The sequence below is a fragment of the Ctenocephalides felis genome, unplaced genomic scaffold, assembly GCF_003426905.1.
Source record: "Ctenocephalides felis isolate EL2017-DRISC unplaced genomic scaffold, ASM342690v1 CF-g0.4_SCAFFOLD_01170, whole genome shotgun sequence".
NCBI lineage: Eukaryota > Metazoa > Arthropoda > Insecta > Siphonaptera > Pulicidae > Ctenocephalides > Ctenocephalides felis.
Genome location: NW_020537324.1, coordinates 81,507,260 through 81,515,127, shown reverse-complemented (window position 1 = coordinate 81,515,127; position 7,868 = coordinate 81,507,260).

Sequence of the window (7,868 nt, the reverse complement as noted above, 5' to 3'; positions counted from 1 at the left end):
GGAAATCTTTGATAATGCTGTAAGACAAACCCTCTACACCCAAATCTATTAGTTTATTAAGTAATATGCCATGATCTACTGTATCGAAAGCTTTTTGTAAATCAATAAAAATTGCAACTGTGTGCATATTTTCCTCAAGGTGCTGACTGATGGTATTAGTCAAATCTATTAGGGCACCTTGTGTATTTGATGAAGGGAGGAAACCATATTGATTTTTGTCAATTTTTTGAATGAGAAAATCAAGTAATCTTTTTTTTATTACTTTTTCATATATCTTGGAGAATGTGTTTGTTATTGTTATAGGTCTGTAGTATTTGGATCTGTTTTGTTTCCTGTTTTGAAAATTGGTTTTATTGTAGCCATTTTAAGACACGATGGAAATACACCACATTCTATGTATCTATTCATTAAAACAGCAAGTAGTGGAGCTATTATATTTATTATTTTTTAGTGATTCTTGCTGTTATCTTGTCTTCGCCAGGTGCAGCGTTATTTTTCAGATTTTCAACAATTTTTTTTATTTCTTTCTCATCTGTTAATTCAAAAATTTGGATTTTGTTTTTAGGTCTGTGTATTGATGGTTTATAGTTGCAATGATCCATTTTCTTTGTAGTTTCATACCTATTTCAGCAAAATGTTTGTTGAGATACTCCGCAATGTCTTCCTTTTCTGTAAGAAATATATTTTATCTTTATGCTGTATTTTTCAATATTTTCTTTATATTCGTTTTTATTTTTTCCTCCTCCTAATGTTTTATTTATTAGTTCCCATATTTTTCGAGAGTCACTTCACATTTTTTTGTTTCTTCTGAATAGTATTGTCTTTTTGCTTTGTAGATCATATTTTTATATCTTTTTATATTATTATATTTCATTTTTATGGCATTATGTTTGCTTACTTCATTTATATTGCATTTCTTTAAATTATTGTAGAATTTGTTTCTGTATTTCATTAAGTTAATAATTTCTTCTGTTATCCAGGTATCTTCTCTGGCTCTTATTGTTTCTTTGATTTTATTTTCTTTTGCTGCATCTTGTATATTTTTATTAAATCCTCTAATTGGTCCACTATTTTAGAGTCTAACTTACAAGTTATTGTCTTTTCTAATCCTTCTAAATCTATGCTATATCTAATTATTTATGCATTTTTGGTTTGATTCTCGGCGTATTTTGTATAAATACTGTTATCATTTTGTGATCAGATATTTCTGTGTCTTCTATTTCTATATTAATCTTCTTTTATAATTTGATATAACATGGTCAATTATTGATTTAGTGTTTTGAGTCTTCCTTGTGGCGTATTGGCTATCTATATTATTTATTATTTTGTATCCTGATGATTCTATAATATCTTTGTAACAATTTGATATATTATTGTTTGGAATTATATCTAAATTCATATCACCTATTATTATTGTATTTTTACCGTTTTCTTTCATTTTTTTTTTATTAAATTTATCAGATCTTGTTTTATTATTCGGAGGGTTGTAAATAACAATAAACTTTATAACAGGGTTCATATTTGTTACTTCTATTTCCAGGAGATTTATATTATTTTTATTATTATTTTCTATGACAGTACAGTTTAGTTCATTTCTTACAAATATCGCTATTCCTCCTCCTCTTTTCTTTTCTCTGCAGTTGTAAAAACCTCTAAAATTTTTTAAATTAAAGTATCCTTCTTCTTCTTGGTATATCCAAGTTTCTGTTAATATTAAAATTTTGCAATTTTCATTTTTATGCATAATTATTTCTAAGTCATCTATTTTATTTCTTAAGCTTCTTATATGAAATACTTAATCTCTATTTTCTTGTTATTGCTATTATATTTATTCATTTTCTTGAATTTGTCCATTGTAATTCGTCGACATTCTTACCATTTTGGCTCTGTGTTGATAACATGAACATTCCGTTTCATTTGCATTATGCACCGTATTAAAATTTGATTTGTATTTTACATTGGCATTTGTGCAGTTTATGCATTTCTTAGATTTGCTCTTACAATCTCTTGTGTTATGCTCATCCGCACAGTTTGCACAGAACGTCTTGTTTTTGCATTCTACTGCCCTGTGTCCATATGCCTGACAGTTATAACATCTTTTTATGTTTAAATCTTCTATTATATGAGCTGTCCTCCATCCTAGATTTACATTATTTTCTAACAATTTTTCGTATGTTTTGCCCGATGTTTCGATATATGTAATCCAATTTTCTGTTTTTCGTGATTTCCTTTGGTATATTAGTTTAATTTGATCTGTGTTATTTATATTGTAATTATATTCTATCATTTCATTTATCAATTCTGTGCCGTCCATATATTGCCTTGGAGCATTTGTTATAACAAGTCGCGGATTTCTTTGTTTCTTTATATATATTTCGTATTCGCTTCCAATTTTTTGTATCATATGTTCTGCTAATGTTTTTGTTTCCTCAATTGTTGAGGCCTTAATTATTAACCCCCCGCTACTAATGTTGTTAATTGATCTTACTTTTGCTTTTACGTTTTTTGGATTTATGTTTTTCTCAATATAGTTTCTAGTTTCATAGCTGTTCTGTTTATTCTTTGGTTTTACAATTATTGGCGGCATATTTGGGTTTATTATGTCTTTATTTTATAAATTTTTATTATTAATTTTCTGTGGCATTATTTTTACATATGTAGCATAACTAGATCTTGCATCTTTAATTATTTTAATATCATTCTTTAAAGTTTTAAGCTCATTTACTATTTCTTTCAAATTACTTTCATGTGAATATCTTACCTCATTTTTTTTTGAGCATATGTCACAAAACCATTTTATATTGTTACTTGTGCTGATAACTTTATATTGTTCATTAGTAACTTTCGCACACTTTTTGTGGAACCAACCTTTGCATTCACCTTCACATCCAATAATGTTTTTTCCATTAACATCAATATTACATATACTGCAACATTTTGGATCTTCTACATCTTCCGCCATCTTATCGATCCGATATTTCGGTTTATATGTTATACAAATTAGCAATAAATTGCAAAAATCGTTTTAACGGTTTTTGACATGAAGTTTTTAATTCAAAAAAAACAAAAGCAAATATGACAATATAATCAAAATAAAAATGATAAAAATAAATGAGTGGATTATATAACAAAATATTAGAAATGTTAAAAAAGTAGAAGTTTTAAGAAAAGCTTACGGAAACCTGTATGATTGATTATACACTAACACTTTTTCACTAAGAAAGATTTTATAAAAAAAAGTGATTTTATAAATTTCTTTTCAGACGAAGAAACAAATTTTGGAATTTTTTCCGTAACCATTTCATAAAACTTGCTAATTTTTAACATTTCTAATATTTTGTTATGTAATCCACTCATTTATTTTTATCATTTACATTTTAATTATATTATCATATTTCTATACATTATTTTTTCTACAATTTTATATTAAAATAACATTTACTTTATTTTTATCAAATAAATTATTCTTATGTATTATATTAGATTAAACATTTCTACAAGTCTAACAATTAATAAAAGAAATTTGCAAAATATTCAAAACACATTTGTTTCATTTATTTTTATAAAAATATTATGGCTTTAAATTTTAAATTAAGTATTCACATTTTAAATTATGTAATAAATTTGAAAATTCGTTGAATTCTAGATAGTTTATAACTATTTCAAGTAGATTATAAATAGGTTCAAAATTGAATCTTATTAGATCCCAACCAGACCCTAAAGAGATTCTAACAAGATTTTTAGCAGATTTATACCAAATTTCCATTACATTCTTATCAAAATCATTTTTGGCGGAATTTTTATTAGATACTAGTTTCTCACAAAATTCTTAACACATTCTCATAAGGTTCATACCAGATTTCAATAGAACCCTTACTTATAAGTTTTTTTACCAGAATCTTACTAGATTTGTGTCGAATTCATATTAGATTCTAGCCAGGATGTTATTAAATTCGCATTAGATTTTTACCAGCTAGTTGGTTCCATTATATTTCCTTCAGATTTTCACCAGAAATTTATAAGATCCGTACTGGATTCTAAATCGATTCTGTAAATTTCTTGTTAAATTAGATTCTTGTCAGATTCTCATAAAAATTATATTAATATTGTCCATTCTTTATTTTTTCCTAGTAATAGTAATATTGTTCAATTAAGTAATATATATATATATATATATATATATATATATATAATTTTAATATTCTGTAATTTGAATATAATGAATTATCAATAATAATATTAATTATTCTGGTTATTTAATTATATATAAACCTTTTAATTACCAGAATCTGATTAGATTTTTAACACAACCATATCAGATTTTTAGAAGAATATAAATTCTTACCAGAAACTTCATTCTTACCAGAATTTTGATTTTTACCAGAATATTACACTTGCCCACCAAAATATGATTTCTTATTAGATTCTTATTTAATTCTTACTAGATTCAAATTCTTATTCTGATTAAGTGCTTCTCACCAAAATCTTATTGAATTCTTGCCAGAAATTTGTTAGATTCATACTCAATTCATACAATTCTCGTAGAATAAGTTATTGCAATGGGCTGAAAATAGAAAATGAAAATTTTTGCATATCTTTACGTTTCAGAGGTTTCTGAACATTTAGCATACCTAAAAAAAAATGAATGAGTGTGTGTGTGTGTATGTGTGGATACAAATTTTGTCGACGTTTTCGGGCGCACGATCAATCGACTTGATTGGTTCAAAAAGCATTCGATTCCTATTGATAAGGAGACGTGCTGATTAGTTTCAGGCAAAGGCAGGTCCAGCCGTTACAGAGATACGGAGCAAAGAGTGCAGAAAATTTAAATCAAATTTTTGAGAGAACGGAGTATATTTGAATGATCTAAAAAACATTCAGTTCATAATGATTGGGAGAAGTGTTTATTAGTTTTTCGCAAAGACAGGCCCAGCCATTTCAAAGATACAGAGCTAAATATGTAAAAATGGCAGTTTTTGAGAGAACTAAGCGTCCGATTTAAATGATTCAAAGAACTTTCTGCTTGTTTTAACAAAATAATTGATTTTGAAAAAAAAAATTGTTTCAAAATTTTTTTGTATATCGAAAATAATTCAGATTTTAATTTTAAATCTGACTAAAGTTCTAATATACTTTAAACAAATATTTTCAACTTTGCAATTCAGCTTATATAATTCTTATAAATATTAGACATGTTACAGTATTTATAACAATCTATATGAAAACATTTAATACTTTTCGAACATTTCGTTACGGTACGGGAAGTTCCAGCAATTTGCCCTAAAGCACGATGCCACCCACCCCACTAGATTTGATTTTTGGATGATTACAATAACTTACCCTACAGGAAGTTAATTATTACCTTCTAATACATTTCTGAACAAAACTCAAACATCAAACAGTACAATTTGCATTACAATGCATCCAATATATGTAAATCTGTAAATTTATTTATTCATTCTGTAAGCTATTAATGTTGTTTTTGTTCTGAATACAACTTGTATTAAGTTTATTAAATTCTAGGCCATCGATATTTAATTAATTCGATAGTTCAAAATACCAATTACAAATTCAAATATTTTGCAGACAAAATGAGGAATTACAAGTCTAACATCAGAAATTTGAAATTCAATATGTTGAATGCACTTTTGTAATAAATAAATGGTAATTATTCTTTTTAGCTACGTAGTTTAAGATATATATTACACAAAAATATAACAGACAATATTATAAACTATTTTAAAAGTGGTAAACAAAATAATATAATAAGTACAAAGCATTTTTTTAATATAACTATTTATCCAGACTTGTAAGTAATTCATATAATATATTTCTGCAATAATGTATCAAAACTAAAAAAATATTTTTATCATCTTGTTTATAAAATAAGTTGGTTTACACAAAAACTTTAGTTTTAGTAATTCACCCTCAGTGTATGTCTTAACACAAACATTAATTAAAATTTTCTTTATTAATTATTTTTTTTAAATTTTATTTAAAATTTATTACATTTTCCACTTTACACGTGTACCGGTACAAATTCGATTAAATAATAATGAACTTGTGTAAAAAACTGTTAGCATAATTATATTGTTGTAAAATTTTCCAAAATTTTTTGACAAACATCATTTGAATACAAAAACTTTTATTATTATCTTACTTTTTCAAAAACAATGAATGCGCTTTTTATGTAAAGTGGCGGGAAAATTTGAGACTGATTTAATTAAATGAATTAGAGCATTGTAGAACATTTTTAAATTAAAGTAATAATAAAAAATCACGAATTTATAATTTTTGTAAATAGAAATTATAAAATTAATTATGAAAGTTTGTAGGTAAAATTGTTTACAACAAAATTGCTAACAAATAAATGGGATAATACTAATATTTTGCAAAAGTTATCAATTATTCAAGTGATTTGTAAAAATTCTACAGGACGCACCGTTTGTACTACAACCTTGTAATTTAAATATGTCATAACTAAATATGTCTATTATAATAACAAATACTAAAATTGATAACTTTGTTCCAATGACAAAAAATATTTACGATTTTTTGAACAAAGTGCTTCAAATACTCCAAGCCACAAATGATGTACAAATTAATATGGGAAGAATTTTTGTATTTTGAAAAAATTCTACAAGCCGCACCATTTGTACTACAATCTTGTAATTTAAATATATTATAACTAAATATGTCTATTATTACAACAAATACTAAAATCGATGACTTTGTTCCAGTGACAAAAAATATTTAGGATTTTTTCAACAAAGTACTTCAAAGTTATCATTTGCACAAGATAAGACTAAGTTTTAATTTTTAATTTCAAAAAATTGTACAGGCCGCACCGTTTGTGCTACAACCTTGTAATTTAAATATTATATAACTAAATATGTCTATAATAACAACAAATACTAAAATTGATGACTTTGTTTTAGTGACAAAAAATATTTACGATTTTTTTAACAAAGTACTCCATATACCACAAGTGTTAAATTTGTACTATGTTTATATTCAAAAAATCTACAGGTCGCACTGTTTGTACTATAACCTTGTAATTAAATATATTATAACTAAATATGTATATTTTGACAACAAATACTAAAATCGATGACTTTGTTTCAGTGACAAAAAATATTTACGATTTTTTGAACAAAGTATTCCGTATATGATGTACTATGTTTTTATTCAAATAATTCTACAGGTCGCACCGTTTGTACTACAACCTTGTAATTTACATATATTATAACTAAATATGGGTATAATAACAACAAATACTAAAATTAATGACTTTGTTACAGAAACAAAATTACTTACGTTTTTTTAAACAAAGTACTCCAAATACCACGAGCCGCATATGATGTACTATGTTTTTATTCAAAAAATTCTACAGGGCGCACCGTTTGTACTACAACCTTGTAATTTAAATATATTATAACTAAATATGTCTATTATTACAACAAATATTAAAATCGATGACTTTGTTCCGGTGACAAAAAATATTTACGATTTTTTGCACAAAGTACTTCAAATTCTCCAAGACACAAATGATGTAAAATGTTTTTATTCAAAAAATTCTACAGGTCGCACCGTTTGTACTACAACCTTATAATTTAACTAAAACATACTTTATTAAGTCTATTTAAATACAAATACTAAAATCGATGGCATTCTGTTTGCATCAAAAGATATCGTCAATGAATTGAATAAAGTACATCAAAATTTTGTACAAACATGCGCTTTACCTTTACTTCATTTGTAGTTGTTCGCGCTGTCCATAGAGTGCGCCACTAACTGTAGCACGTAAATTTACCATCGGGTTTAAATTCTAGATAAGTTTTCTATAAGTATCTAATATACAAAAGATA